Source organism: Myodes glareolus, chromosome 3, assembly GCF_982192425.1.
Source record: "Myodes glareolus chromosome 3, mMyoGla1.1, whole genome shotgun sequence".
Classification (NCBI taxonomy): Eukaryota; Metazoa; Chordata; class Mammalia; order Rodentia; family Cricetidae; genus Myodes; species Myodes glareolus.
The window spans coordinates 35,926,903-35,942,997 of record NC_142028.1 but is presented as its reverse complement, the minus strand read 5'-3'; the positions used below and the strand labels follow the sequence as shown (position 1 = coordinate 35,942,997).

General features: G+C 41.0%; 1 long non-coding RNA gene across 1 annotated transcript; it reads right to left on the bottom strand.

Moving 5' to 3' along the window:
* Positions 1–4,699: 4,699 nt before the first annotated feature.
* On the bottom strand, positions 4,700–8,203 carry LOC146895244 (uncharacterized). The gene is made up of 3 exons (XR_015000762.2): positions 8,021–8,203; positions 7,305–7,432; positions 4,700–6,855 (listed from the first exon to the last, which is right to left on the bottom strand). It is a non-coding gene; the product is annotated as an uncharacterized LOC146895244 (long non-coding RNA).
* Positions 8,204–16,095: the final 7,892 nt, after the last annotated feature.

Here is a 16,095-nt window from a genome sequence, read left to right as displayed (position 1 = left end):
CAGGTAGTTGTGAGCTGCTTGGCGTAGGTTCTGGGGACTGAATTTCACGTTGGTCCTTTGCAAGAGCAGTACATGCTCTTAATGACTGAGCCATTGTTGCAGCTTTGATTTTTTTTTTAAGGTCAAAACAACAACAGCAACCAGCATTGTTTGGTTTGTCTGTTCTTTTGAAATAGGGTCTCATCATGTAGCCTGGTGTGGCCTAGGAGCCATCATCCTTCTGCCTCAGTTACTTGAGTGCTACAGGAGATTTTTTTTTTTTGAGACATGATTTCTCTGTAGCCTTGGGGCCTGTCCTAGAATTAGCTCTTGTAGATCAGACTGGCCTCAAACTCACAGAGATCCGCCTGCCTCTGCCTCCTAAGTGCTGGGATTAAAGGGGTGTGCCACCACTGCCCGGCTCTACATAAGCATTTAAGATGTCGTAATAAAACTTACTTATTAGCACAAATTTACTATATACTAGGAAAAAAAGAAATTTTAAGGTCTAGCAATTTTTTTGATCATTCCATATTGTTAGATTGTGTTCATTATCTCACTAAGTCCCACACATTTAATTCATAACAACGCAACAATGAAAATTTTTAAAAAGAAATTTAAAACACAACTCTTTATCTGTGTGTATTTATATACTAAATACCCCCTCCTTTTTTTTCAAGCTGAAGAATGTTTGAGAGATTTTTCTATCATGAAATACAACTAACAAATTACCCCGGGGATGGGATCCACAAGATCTCTTGAGGAAGCTAAATTTTAACTTGTCTTCCCTTCCGTTCTCTCTCCTCTTTAGTCTGAGGTTGGAAGAAAAGAACCATAATGGCCAAGTCACATGTCAGCCACACACCCAGGTTCTCTGTCAGCTCCCTCTTTATCGCTTGCCTTTTCTCCCCTGTCAGAGTTCTTTGAAATCCTGAAACATTTGGGAAAGTCGTAATCACAGTTTGTCCCACATTAACAACTTTTACTTAAAAAAAAATAGATAAAAATGCTTTAGTCACAATTTGACTTCTTTTTAATATCAAATGTCTTTTTGCCTGTCTGCCTGCAACTTGGATTTTGCAGCTCTCGTCGGAGACTGCCTCCTACTTGCCTATGAAAACGCGTTCTCCTCGTGTTGCCGCACACAGCCCTCGGTTGTGGGTTGTGAGCTACACCCTTTCTCCCTGCTTGGTTAGCAGGGTAATAAAAACTGTACAGAATACCTGCTCAGTAGTGGCTGTCCTGCAGATTCCAGCAGCTCTGCGCCAAGAACAAAACTTTCACTTTTCTGCACAGTAGCGAGTGGGAAAGTTGACTAAATATTTTTCCTAATTTAGGGCGAATATTTATTCAGCGGCTGCATTTTGTTGGCGGTGCATGGGGATACAGGTGCAGTTCCTTTCTAGGTTTTGCATTGTCTGGAATGTTCCGTGTTTTGGTCCAAAATACACTTTACGTTCCCCAAATGAAAGGAAGAGCCTGGAGGTCGGTGTTGGGGATTTTCACAAACACCGAGGCTTACAAACCATCCTCCAGCACGATTCAGGGGCTAGTGCTTGGCCAGCATGATGCTCTTGCGCAGGTTTGACCTTCTCTGTTTTACAAACTCTAGAACTAAAAGCTGAATTTCTACAAAATTCAAAAACTATCAAGGAAAAAAAATTTCACCAGGACTTGGTGCCTCATTGTGGAGTTATTTTTCACAACATGGCTTGTTTGAATTCTCAGTCCATTGAAAATCTGATACAAGCTCTATGTGGTGCTTGTGAGCATTGTCCTACAGGGCCTCTGTTTCTGACAACTACGGTACACGGATGTGGGGCATGGGTGTGGTTTCGAGTTACCATTTCCCCCTTGCAAGTGGCCCAGGATTTGATTATATAAAATTGACAGGGTGGGAGACACGTCAGGGATAAAGATAGGTGGGGTTAGTGTGGCAACTGTTTGTGACGGTTGACAATGCACATGCTAACAGCAAGCCAAGTTGCTTTAACAGATCTTTGCAGGGCGTGAATCTCACCCGACTTGCCCCTGTGAGTCTTCACCAGTGATTTAAAATTTTAATCTGAAAGGTTAGTTATTGGTGGGCAAGCATTCAGAAAAGTATCGGGGTATTGAGAAATATTCCCTGGTGGGTTTAAGTCCCAAGCACTGTTTCTTATTTTCCAAAACCCATCTGATTTCAGTAAAGAGAGAGAAATTCCTTCCCTCAACATGTAATCATGTAGCGTCATGACCATAGTCATGATCAAAGCCCAAGGTATCACAAGTATGCCGCCTTTCTTAGACAATACGTTCCACTTCTAGGCTGTCACAGTTCCCTGCTTCAATATCTGCCATTCCAGAAGAGCGGATCTGCTCATGTCTGCCAGGACAGACTGCTTATTTTGTGGAGATATTGTTCAAAACCTCCAATGAAGTGGAAATCGGTATATGTTTTTAGATTTTTTTTTCTTTTCTGTATTTGATGCTCTATCCCCTCTTGTATTAATGGTTTGAGGGATTTCCTTCAACTTGGATATTTTCTTCATGATTTTCAATCAAATTTATCAAAATGACACCACATGTTGCCCTTTGCTCTTTATTTCCCTCCAGTACACATTAGCTAATTCTTGAAGCTGGGAATTTTTTGCAAAGGTCTAGAAAAAGAACACAAGGACACTGTTGCCAAACATTAGGGAGTAAACGAGGATCGTATTTTTGTAAGCGCCGTGTTGATGTGGAGGGCAGTTTCCGCAGAAATATCTCTTGGTTTCTCAGGCGTTTTATAGCAGAAATTACTACAGTCTCCCACAATACAAAAAAATAATGTCACAAAGGTGAATCTAAGATACATACTGACAATAAAGAGCTGAAAGGACCCAGTGGGCGAAAGTCCTAACTAACTTGAAAAATATTTAACCGAACAATAATGGAGCCATGCCAGATGCTAAAAGTCACCAGAGATAATTTTAATTGTTGTAGGTATAATGGTGTTCAATGACAGCTGTTTTGGAACAAAAAGGTTACTTCCTGCAAATTTCAGTAGGTGTTCTCCTAAAATAAACTCTCATTGATTGTTAAAAATTACCAATTGTCCTTAATGGCAATGAACACTGACGTCGACTTTAAACATGGAGTCACTTCTCCGTGCTCATTTGTAAACATTATCTGGAGGAAAAATTAAAGGCATGATGTGGCCCTGGGTTATTTCTCCCTATGGAGAGATTACAGGGCTCTTATGTAAGAGAAGTCATTGAAAAAAAAAAAAAGCTAAGACAAAAACTCCTTGCAAGCTGTTGAGGCTTCCCTACAGAGTCCAGCTTTCCTGACATTTTCCCTTTCAAACAAATGCAAAGTGATAATAGGCATTTTAAAATTATAATTGAAAAAGCATTAGTGGTAATTCAACTATATAAATAAATGTATGAGTATTCACAGTGATTTAACAAATTTAAGCTGATGTGTGTGTTGTGTTGTATGTTGGCCCAGTGCTACTAAAGGAAACTGCTTTCGGTGTATTTTTCTATGTGTTAAAAATCCTTCTTTATTTTTTTTTTAACCTAAGGCTATAATCGTATGCATTGTTCTTAAATGACCAAAGAATTTACTTTTTTTTTTCTTTTGGTGCAGGGCATAGTGCCCAGGAGCTTGTATTTATGTGTATGGCGAGCACTGAGCACTGAATTACACATCTACCCTGCTCTGTGCTCTTAGATATGTTAAAGATATGTCTTGATAACTACTTTAAGTAAAGGTAGTTTGGGGAAATGCCAACAGAAGGAGGTTCCATTTTTCAAGTTTTTGGTTTGAGACAGAATGTCTCGAATTTTGCTGTGTAGCCAAGGATTACAGATATTTGCCACCATGCCATCCTCTGCAGCGCTGAGGACGGACTCTGTGCTTCTTGTGTGCTAGACAACCACTCTACCCCGAGCTACACACACGACCCTAAGTGGAACAGGTTGTTCCCTCAACTCAAGAGACACAATCCTCCCACGCATTTGTGGGATTACACTTCTGTCCATTAAAATCTTTACAGATGAACCAAACTCTGGCCCCAGTTACTAGGGAGATCAAAGTGGGAGTTCGAAGCCAAAGAGCATTTTCTATGAATTCACTTCAATGCTTCAGTTTTGTTTTAAGTAGGAAAGTGTTTATTGTCTTTTAAATTGGGAAATTCAGAAAAAGATGAAGAGAGTGAGCTGGGTACACACAGTGGACAGAGAAAGCCCCTGTTTACACAGGAACGTATGTTCTCATGGATGTGCGCAAATCCAACTTTAAGTGGGAACTGACAAAGACTTAGTTTAGTGTTAGAGGCAGGGTCTCACCGTGCACCCCTTACTAGCCTGAAGCTTAATTTGTAGACCAGGCAGGCCTCAAACTCACAAAGCTCAGCCTGCTTCTGCCTCTTCAGTGCTAGAATTAAAGACATGTGACACCATGTCTAGCTAAAGTTTTTTTTTTTTGTTTTTGTTTTTGAAAAATATTTTAGTTACCAGTTGAACAACAGTTACTAACAAATTTTAAAAGAATAATCATTGCCCTTGGATACTGTAAGAGTTCCCATTATCCTATTAAGTTATTTAGTGTTTCCCTTTTAATTTCTGCCTTATGAGATCCACAGTATTAAATTATACATTCTCATTGAATGGAATTCCACCATTTTCTACTAAAACATCTCTTTTAAGAACACTTGGTTTTAAGCACAAATAAGACCTTTTGTCTATTAGAACAGCACACTAAAACGCATGTTTTTAAAAGATTAATATAAGAAAATGTTTATGAGTATATCTTCTGAAATAAGTAATTAAACATGGAAATAGTTTGACGTAATTGCTGACATTTGCTAATCAAGGGCCTTAGAGCACAATTATCTTTATTTCATTCTTTTACATAGGATACATTCTAAGCTTTCTTCTGTGCAGCCCTGACCACAAGAAAACAAATATCACATGTTCTCACTCACAGTGGGAGCCCGCGCTCTCCTAACAAGAAAGCAGAGTGGTGGTCAGCAGACTCTCGGAAGGAGGGGTGAGGTAGGGGGTGAATGGATCATAACACTCAGGAGGGATGATGCTAAAGTTCAGGGGCTGAGTATGGTTTAGAACAATTAATTTTTGTTTTATTTTATCTTACCCCAGGGATTAAACCAGAGTTCTGGGGATACCAAGCACATATTGTAGCATTTAGCCACATCTCTATGCCAATTAAATTTTTGTAAAGAACTCTGAGAAAGTTGAACCCTTTCAACACAGAAAAACAAGAAAATGTTAAGTAAATAGAAATATCGATTACCCTGATATGACAAACATGTGTGTGTATCATTTTGACACTGTACTTTATAAATATGTATAACTTTGTGTCAACTAAAAATTTTATAAATGAAGCTGGGCAGTGGTGGCACACACCTTCAATCCCAGCACTGGGGAGGCAGAGGCAGGCTGGTCTCTGTGAGTTCAAGGTCAGCCTGGTCTACAAAGTGAGTTCTGGGACAGCCAGGGCTGTTACACAGAGAAACCCTGTCTTGAAAAAAACAATTATAAATGAATAAGATTATAGTACCAGTTACTTCAGAGACCAAAGTGAAAGAATCTTGAGTTCTAGGTCAGCATGGGCAATATAGGGAGATGACATCTCAAATAAATAAATGCAAAATTTCAAAAGTAAAACATAAACAGAATTTACCAAGAATAGTTTTATATGTTCTTGAAGCACGATTAATGAAAACTAAGAGACAGATAGATATTGGGGTTCAACATGAAGGTCAGAAAAGCAAAGCAGCCAGCCACTGACTCTTACCTCAGTCTCAGTCTGAAAATGGCCATCCTGCCTCTAGGTATCTCGGAATGAGACTGAGACTGATAGCTATCTCCTCCCGTTTAATAATCCTCTCTTGAGCTGGGATTAAAGGCATACACCACCCAATTTCTACGGCAACTAGTGTGGCTACTGGGATTAAAGGTATGTGTTACCATTGCTTGATCTGTGAGACTGACTAGCGGGGGCTGTTTTACTCTCTGATCTTAAGGCAAGCTTTATTAAAATACAAATAAAATGCTACTACATGTTCTGATACGAAGAAGGCACTTTTAAAAGTGAAGTGTTAACAGAATGGTGCACTTAACATAATATATGCTAAACATCAATAAAGGTGTGCATGTGCTAAAGCGTGTGTGTGTGTGGAAGTACTCATTCGGACAAAAGACTTGAGAAAAAAAGTCTCATTTAGGCAATGAAGTAGATGGTGGCGGTGATGATAGCCGGGAAAGCACCGGCAATTGTTCTAGAGATTTCTGTCGTCCTTTCAGTATGAGCATGGTCATACAACAGAATAATTATTTTGAGGAAGATGAAATAAAGCAACCCAACACAGTTGGTGGTAGGTACTCTGAATTGCATTTTTGTTCTCGGAACCGAACGATGACCTAGCACGTGCTCAGTGAGCACTTTACTGCTGTGAAGCGTCCCAGCCTTCCAGTCATAACTCAGACAATTTAATCTCCTTCAAAAAGGTCAAAATCTCGTAAACTGAGCAAAACCATCACCTGGAGGAACTGACCAAAAGCTCTGAGTCTGGATTTGCTTATATATCCTTGTGATAAAATTACAAACAAAAACCAGAATGAGTATCCCATTCACAATTAAGGGACATTGATCTAAACAATGCTTAAGCCTGTTTGGCATCTTAGGGATAAATTCGAGGAGGGGGAGATGGTCAGGATGCTAATCACTTTCGGGACCACAGTAGCATCCACAGAAAGCACCTCACAGCACCAAGGATCTCTGGGTAACTCCTTCCTGTAGCTCGTAGCTGTGGTGGATAGGAGGCAGGGAGGCGTTCTCTGATCCCAGTTCCAACCTTCTCATTCATCCTGGGTCCTGTGAATAGGCCTGTGGTATGCAGAAAGGAAGTTCTGAGATGTGAACAAGAATGAGGTCTACTTCTCCCTAAATTACACCCATTAGGTCAGTCAATTTCAAGTTCTGTCGCTTGTTGCTGGTGACTTCTTTCTTTCCTTTTTTTTTTTTTTTTTTTTTTTTTTTTTTTCCTTTCCTGAGACAGGATCTCACTGTATGCCTGTTTGGACCTTATCCTTTCTTTTGATGCTTGGGATTTGAACCCAAGGCTTTGTACTTGCCCCACCTCTGAGCTCTGCCACCTGGTCAGTCCCTCCACTCCTGGGCTTTCTCTGCTGTTTCCCTTAGCATATGACATGTACAGATCTCCTTCCTATTAAAGATATATTAAAGATAAAGACGTGCTGTTGAGAGTTAGTGTCCGCTTGTAATCCACCCTCCTCGTTCCACTAGCAGGACTCAGAGTAGTTCCTTATTCTTACCTGTGCTTTCTCAAGACTGCCGCTGACCAGCAAAGGCCAAGAGCTGCAATCAAAATGTTAGATGAATTCACAGACATCCTCCTGCATCCACCTCCTGAGCTCTGGGATTAAAGACTTGTGTTGCTATTCTAAAAAACAACAATAATTAACTCGTTTTGTTTTGTTTTTTAAAAAAAGGCAAAAAGAAAACAAACCCAAAACAATAACAAGCCCACAAAGAAAGCTAGGTGGAGCCCAGTTAGAAGTTAGAATGGTTGAGGCTCTAATCCCACCACTTGTGATGCTGAAGCAGGGGGATTGCTAAGAACTTGAAACTAGCCCAAACTACAAAATGAAACCCTATCTCAAAATACAAAATACAAGAGTGTAATTGCACATGCTTTTATCCCAGCACTCAGGAGGCAGAAGCAGATGGATCTCTGAGAGTTTGAGGTCAGCCTGATCTAAAGAGGGAGTTCCAGGACAGCCAGGGCTGCAAAGTAAGACCCTCCCTGCCTTGGAAACAAAAACACCAAGAAGTGGGGCGGAGCTATAACCTTAAACCTATTCCCAACTAGTTCTACATCTGTAGTTGAGGTCTTTCTGTGCCTCAGTTTCCTCATCTGTAATTTCGAAATGGCACATCTGGTAGTGTGTCTAGAGCAGATGTTCAGCAAACTGCCCTGACAGTTTCTATTTTGTCTCCCGCTAAAGCCACCAGGCCTGCCCTGATTTACCTTACTGTGTCACATGACAGTATTGTCCTCTTGCTCTCTCTACCTCTTCCTCCTTTTTCTACCTTCCCTTTTTTTTCCTCCTCCTACCCTCTTCCCTCTCTCTTTCTCCCACTTGCCCTGGAGAAAGATCTCTTTAAATCACCCAGGCTAGTTCTGAACTTGAGAGCCTCCTCCTATGACCTCATAAATGAGATTACAGGCCTTCACCACAATGCCTGGATCACACTCTTTTTTTTTTTCTTTCTCTTTCTTCTTTCTCAAGCTTGCCTTCCTCTTGAATTAGACTCTTCGAAAGCAGGAATTCTGTCTTTCATGCTAACAGTAGACAGGGCAGAATAACATATCCTGTAGTGTCGGAAAGCAAGCCCGGCCCAGCCCACCATTTAGCTCAATTAACCACACGGGTGTCTTAGTCATACTCCTATAAGCCTAGAATTTAGCCAGATGATGGCGAGATGGCTCAATAACATTCCAAAGAATTTACCAGAGAGTCAATCTGTTCTGAGGTAATTAAGAGTTAACTATATACTAGAGTCCAAGGGAATCTTGCCAAGTCAATAAATTACTTGCTGTTTACTGAATACCAACTGTTTCCTCCACACACTGAATATGTTTACGGTTTCCACAGCTTGCCTTTCTTACCGAGAGCTATTGGGATTACACATTTTTTTTTTTTTTTTGTGAGAAGGGAAAGATTCTTTCTGCAAGATAGCCTCGTAAGTGTTGGCTGTCAGATGGTTGGAAAGGCAGTTCTCTGCCTTGACTTGGACTCAGACTTAGCAATTCACACAATAAAGCACAGCAGTGAATATCTGGCTTGTGCCTTGAACTCTAGGATGTTTTTGGTTTTTCCATCTCAGAGATGGTTGTCCAGTTTGCTTGTGCATAAGGAGCACTGAATCATGGAAGGAGAAATAGCACCTGGATTTGAAACGAGAATTTGACTCTACCTTCCAATTCGGAAAGACTGGAGGAGGTAAGAATACTCCATGTAGTTATTGAAAGACCTGAGTTCAATTCCTAGAGCCCACATTGGGTGGCTCATAACTGCCTGTAACTCTAGCTCTCGGTGTGTCTGGCCTCTGCCAACACCTGCACAAGTCACAAACGGACACCTGCACAAGTCACACACGTACTCCTTATTTTTAAAAAATAAAAATAAATCTTAATGTTTCCCATGTTTTATTTGTTTGGTGTGTGTGTGTGCACTCATGTGTGCCACAGACCAGGTGAAGAGATCAGAGGTAGTTCTCTCCTCCCACCAGATGAGTCCTTGTGTTTGAACTTAGGTCATTAGACTTGGTAGCAAGTGCCTTTATCTGTTGAGCCATATCAGCTCCCGCTTCCTATATTTCAAAAAGAAAAAAAAATTTATGAATATTTGTGTGGCTAAATTCACACCTCTCAGAATCACCTCCAATGCTTAGCTGTTGGGTTTCTGAACTTAACTGGGTGGCTCTAATGAGCCCCTGAGTCCTGGGTCCTACCTCTCAGGACGAGAAACAAAACAGAACACTAAACATTAGATGTTCAGTCATATTTACGAAACACTGATGCTTGGTTGTTAAATTTTTTAGAATCTTAAATGTCAATGGTTCTGGAGTAATATGTCACAAGCAAGTGAGTAAAATAGCAAGAATTATTGAAGAAAACTATCAGTTAGTTCAAAACACTACAGTTAACACTAAGCCAAGCAGTTGCTGACATTCCAGGATTCTTAGATGTATTTCAGTGGTCCAAACTACACCACGTTTTTCTTTCCTTCAGAAAATTTCTCTTCTCCAATGTCAGGTGAGTTAAGGACCTAGGAAGTTCAGTGGACATCGGCTATTATAATCTTTAGGCACCGCAACTAAATAACATTGGTCTCCATTTATTCATATTTATTTACCAACAAACATTGCCAACTTCCAGGACCACAAGCACTCGATATGTCCAGTACTAGGATTTCAGGCTCTTTCTGTTTGGAAGAGAGTGTAACTTTGAACATAATAGTAATTTAATAAATGTGTGCTGAGCCATTGATTCGATTTCGTGTAGAAAATACAATTATTTGAGCTCTTTCGAAATCGACAGAGGGATGGATATTTTCAGAGTGGCCTCCAGAGCAGTGACTCCAGAAACCCTCTGGGTCTCAGTGTTTGTCAGTTCAGACCCTGGACCTGGCTTAGAGGGGCCACAGTGTGAGTCCCTGAATGCCTTCTGAACAGAAGAGAAAGTCAGTGTGAAGGAGCTGAACATGCAAGCCAGAAGTCTGTTCTTTAGATGAATCAGACAGCTGGGCAGTGACCTTTGATCCCAGTCCTTGGGACACACTGGCAGGCAGATCTCTGTGAGCTTGGAACCTGGTCTATAGGGACTCTGTCTCAAAAGAAAAACAAAGACTAGCCAGATGATTTTCAACCAGTTTGCTAAAAGAAGGTTAAGGGGCGCTCCACTCAGGAGGGGGACTTAGCGTGTAAATCATGATGCTGATCATAGTCGTATGAAGGCCCTGATTTCAGATTCAGGATGGAAGACTTGTGTCAGGGCACATGTTACCTACCCTCCCAGCCCTGAATGCTCATGAAAAGACCAAGGTCACTGCTGGACACTTGTCTGTGTACGGAAGAGAGGGAGGCCCTTCTGTCAGGAGGATGAAAAGGGTCTTGGATTTCAGCCCCATTGTGTACTCGGTTAGTTACTTTCTGACAAAATCACAACCTACCTAGTACAGGCTGGGAACATGGCAGGCAGGTGGAGAAGGCTAACACAGAAACAAGTGAGCTTCTGCCTGGTAAGAAGAGGGAGGGTGCAGAAACAGACTGTTTCTCAACATTGTTGTTTGAATAAATTCCTGTTGAGATATGATTCATGTCTAATGAAACCATCCCTTTACTTCGCTAGTTAACATATTAATTTTATCCTACTATGTAGACGAGGCTAGCCTTGATTTCACAGTCCTACTGTCTTAGACTCCCTCAGGTTATGATCTACCATGACCAGACTAACATAAAAAAGTAACATTTTACTTCTTGGGGAGTCACCCTACCTTCTTATTTAATATTTAAGCTCCCATCTGTGTCCTATGAGCCTAGACTATCTGACAACTTTTATGTGAATCAGGGGATTTTGAAGAACTGTATTAAGCAGCTTTAATGTAAACTGTTACTGTCTCATTCTAGAGAGTGGTTCTCACCCTTCCTAACGCTGTGACCCTTTAATACCATTCTTCATGATGTGGTGACTCTCAACCATAAAACTATTTTCATTGCTATTTCATAACTGTAATTTTGCTATGGTTATAAATCATAATGTAAGTATCTGTGTTTTCTAATTGTCTCAGGAAACCCCTGTGAAAGGGTCATTAACCCCCAAGAGTCACATCCCACAGGTTGAAAACCACTGTTCTAGAGTATTCCAACACCCTCAAAGACACTCTCTACCTGTTATCTGCCATTCAGTTCCCTCCCCCTAAACCCAGGAGCCACTCCTCTACTTCCTTCTCTGAGTCTGCCTGTTGTAGCCACCGCACTATAAAAGGAATCTTATGTTTTCAAGGTCTTTTTACTCTTAGCTTGTTTGGGGCATCATCCATATTGCAGCACCTGTTGGTACTTCATTCCATGGTGGGGGGAATGTAGGAACCTGGGGCCCTGAGCATGCCAGGATAGAGCTTTACCACTGCCACCTCCCCTTTTCTGACTGAATAATGACTTGTCTGTCATGAGTTAGCAGTCTCTATTTATCTGCCCACCTGCTGATAGACATCCATGGTGATTATCCATAACCAACACTCTGAGATGCTTCTAATGCTGTGGTGAGAACTCACACACAAGCTCTCTTTCATTGGGAAGTTTCTGTGACCTCTGACATCCAAAGGCACCTGTATACACACGGTGTATATAAACTCATGAAGGCATCCAATATACATAAAAATATACAAATAGATTTTTATAAAAGATAAGCAAGTCTGTGTGTATTAGAAGAATGTAAAAGCAATTTTACTAAGATTGTAAATGGATTTTATAAGAACCTAATAACAGAAAAATACTTTGGGAAGAGAAAAATTTATCTATGCAAGAAAAGACACTGCCAAAATGTTTTGTTAATGAAGTATACCCACCCCAGTATATCCTTCCTCCTGCTCCTCTCCCTCATACCACACTACTTTACAAATCTGTCTAAATATGTAAATGTGATGCATGACGAACCTACTAGTCCCCCAAACATCAAAAAATCCAGCAAAATGCAAAACAGAGCTCCAGCCTGTGCCAAATCACCACACCCCAGAAACGAATTCCAAATTCCACATCCTAAATGTATGGAAAATGCTGCTCTGAGTGTGGGTGCCAGGACAGGCACCTCAAAGACGGGAAGGGAAGTCATTCCAAGAGTTGCCGGGGCAGCAAGAATTGTGGAAGCCGCTTGACTCACAGGGCTCAGCTTCTGATGTGAGAAGCAGGCACCCAAGTGCAGGGGGAGGGGGAACCTCTCCTAGAAAGAAGTGGGGGACAGGATTCCGAAGCCACACCCTGAGAAAGCCCAGGTCTGGAACTGTGCACAATTGAGGTCAGGCTTCCCTCAAGAGCAAAGTGGGCAGTTGGGTCTAAATGTTCTTAAGAAGAAATATCTCTAAAAACAGAGGTTCATGGCTACCTAAGTAAGGTCCAGATCAGAGGCTGAGCCTGGGAACGGGTTTTCACAAACACCATCAGTTAGAGGCTGAGCCTGGGAACGGGTTTTCACAAACACCATCAGTTAGAGGCTGAGCCTGGGAATGTGCTTACACAAACACCATCAGCTTAACAAGAAGGATAAAGCTTACAACTTTTTAAGATTTTTTTAATTCTTTGAAAACTTCCTACATGTGTACAATATATTTTGACAATATTCATCCACCACAACTTCCTCCAACTCCCCCTAGTACCTTCCCCCTATCTTTCTTCCAAACTCATGTCCTATTATTATCATTGTTATCATCATCTTCTTCATCATCATCATCATTAATTTGAGACAGAGTTTCTCCATATAACCCTGATTGCCCTTGAACTCAGAGAGATCCTCCTTACTTTGCCTCCTAAATTCTGGAATTAGAGGCATGTTCCACCATGCCTGCTCCTCCCTTCTTACAACTTCTGATAATAACTCACTAAATCTAATTAATACTGCCCATATGTGCACAGGTGTGGGAGCATCCGCCAGGGATTGGGCAATCTACCAGTGGCTGTGTACCCAGAAGAGAGAGAATGACTCTCCCAGCAACCATCAGCTGTCAGTAACTCTCTGCTAGGGACAGGGCCTCAAAGCATAACACTTCTGTAAGTGATTGAAGTTTACTACTATTTTTAAAATTTTGACTTTACTCCTATTTTAGTAAAATAGAAGTATAGGGTGTTAAGTCTTGGCCTCAACTCCCTACCAGGTTCAGATTTACATGTTGAACACTCAGAATCTGACATAGATTACCCACTTATTGGGTCGGAGTCACAGTAGATACAGTGGGTCTGGGTATAAAGTTTGATTTCTGCTCTCTAGATGCTTACATTTCAGTAAGGAAGAAAGACATCGCCAGTACAACCGACCAAATAACAATCACCAGAGCACTGTACTCCAGGTAGAAGCATGTCCAGATCTCTACATCATCTGGAAGGCACAGCACGCATGTAGCTGTCTTCACGGCAATGAGCACAGTTTGCAACATGCTGGTAATAGACATTAGCTCTGGACCATTTTACTAGACAAAATGATCAACCCAAGATCTTACAGAAAAAAGGGAATGTTTCCGAATGTTTTTTTTTTCTTTATTTGCCCCTCCCTCCTTTCCTTCTTGCTTCCATTCTTTCTTTTTAGCAGACAGAGCTGTCCTCAAACTTACAGAGATCCATTTGCCTCTGCCCTCTGTGTGCTGGGTTTAAAGGTGTGCACAATCCACCCTGAACTTCTCAACTTTTAAAACAAAGACCAAATTTTTGAGTCAGATTGGAAGTCTCATGATGAAATTCACCATCTGTCATTTGTTTCAGAATTATGTTTGAGGAGGAATGAGGATGGGAGGTTTTTTTGTTTTTGTTTTTGTTTTTAGTTCTCCAGGACAGGATTTTTCTGTAGCTTTGGAGTCTGCCCTGGAACTATCTCCTGTAGACCAGGCTGGCCTCGAACTCACAGAGATCCATCTGTCTCTGCCTCCCAAGTGCTGGGATTAAAGGTGTGTGCCACCACCGCCCAGCGAGGATGAGATTTTGATAAAGCAAGATTGACATGAAGTTCATTAATATTCTGCCTGTGTTTATGCATGCCTTGAATTTTCATAAGATTTATCTATCCATATTTATGTGTATGTATGTGCATGTGCGTGCATCTGAACTCACAAGGGAGTTTTATGTGCACTATGTGTATGTAGTGCCCAAGGAGACCAGAAGAGGGCATTGGATTCCCTACAACTGAAGCTACAGACAGTTGGAAGCTGCCTGATATGGGTACTTAAACCCTGGTCCTCTGTAAGAACTTTTAACTTCTGAATCATCTTTCCAGCCCATACTAGTATTTTCTATTTTAGATTTAATAGATAATGTATTATAAATATATTATGTTTTTAAAAAATATATATTAAAAATATACATATGTATTTAGTCTTTGTATTATAAGGTCAAGGATTTAAATTCTCTCTCTCTTTCACACACACACTCACTCACACACACTAGAAAACCATTTCCATAAGGAAATCTTGAATTTGTAGCTATTTTTTATTCATCAGATGGGACTTGTTTTGCTTTTTACATATCAGAAAGAGATACAGAAGTAGAATGTCCTTGTAGAATCTGTACTATAGAAGGGATGCTAGAAGGGAAACAGCATATGAAAACCATTACATGGTGCTCTGAAATTCATGAGTAACTATCAGAAAGAAATTCGCGATGCTTTTGCACGCTTGATGAGTAACAGTTTTTGAGATCCTGCTGGGAGGCTAGACGTGGCATAGTCTCATGTCTTCCTACTGATGGAATTTTGAAAATATATTATGATTCTATTGTATAAGTCAGAAGACTAAGCTTCAAGCCGACGAATTAGGGTTACAATGAGCAAAAATAAAGGTCAGGCACTTAAAATTCTTGTGCTGACTTCAGCAATATATACAGAGGGGAGGGGCCGGATCTTGTATGTTTGTTTCAAGACCAAGTCTCATGTGTAGCACACCCTGTCGTAGAACTCATAGTCTTCCTCCTCGGCCTCCTGTGTGCTGGGAGTGCAGGTGTGAGCAGATGGACAGCAGAGCCCGGGGGCGGGAGAACACAGGGACAGGAACACCACATGACGGAAGGGGTGATGGTCAGCTGTTCCCAAAACCAAGACTTTTCTTTTTAAACTTTACTAACCACTTTTCCTACCCCAGAGTCCTGAGAAGCCATTCTGATGCACCACCACAGGGGTCCATGGACAAGGGAAAGCAGAGGAAAGAAGAAGGCTGGGCAAGTGGCCCTCCTTTAAATCTCCTGGAAACCTAAAGTATTATCCAACTGTCACCCTTCAAACCGTTAGAACCTTAAAATCTAGTCTAACTCAAAGCAGTTCAAATCACCAAATGGAATTTCCTTAAGTTTCCTTAATGATATCATAGGTGTTTACAAACCTTGCGACATGGAAACTAGTGTTTCAGACACTGAACGAGTAGAAGACAACAGAGGGCTTCACTGTCTAGAGAGTTTCTGAAGAAGTGGTCTGGATGCCGTGTTTCCTTCAGCTTGCTCCTAGAAGATCTAAGTTGAGATAGTAGGGGAAAAACACTAACAGTTATATTCTCCATGTATTTTTGCTTGTCTGTTAGTTTTGCTTTGTTTTGAGATGGGGGAAGGCAATGTATACCAGGGTAGCCCCAAACTAAAGCCCTCCTGCCTCTGTCTCTTGAGGTCTGGATAACAGGTGGGAGCCGTTTCGACCAGCAAGTTGATAACACTCCTAACTAATGTTTTCGTTTTGTTTTGGTTTTTGGTTTTTTACTTTTTCTTTTTTAATTCAGTCCCTGATCAAACCCTGTAACTGCTAGCCAAGTGCCCTACTACTGAGTAGCTAAATAAACCAGCTGAACTTAAAGATTC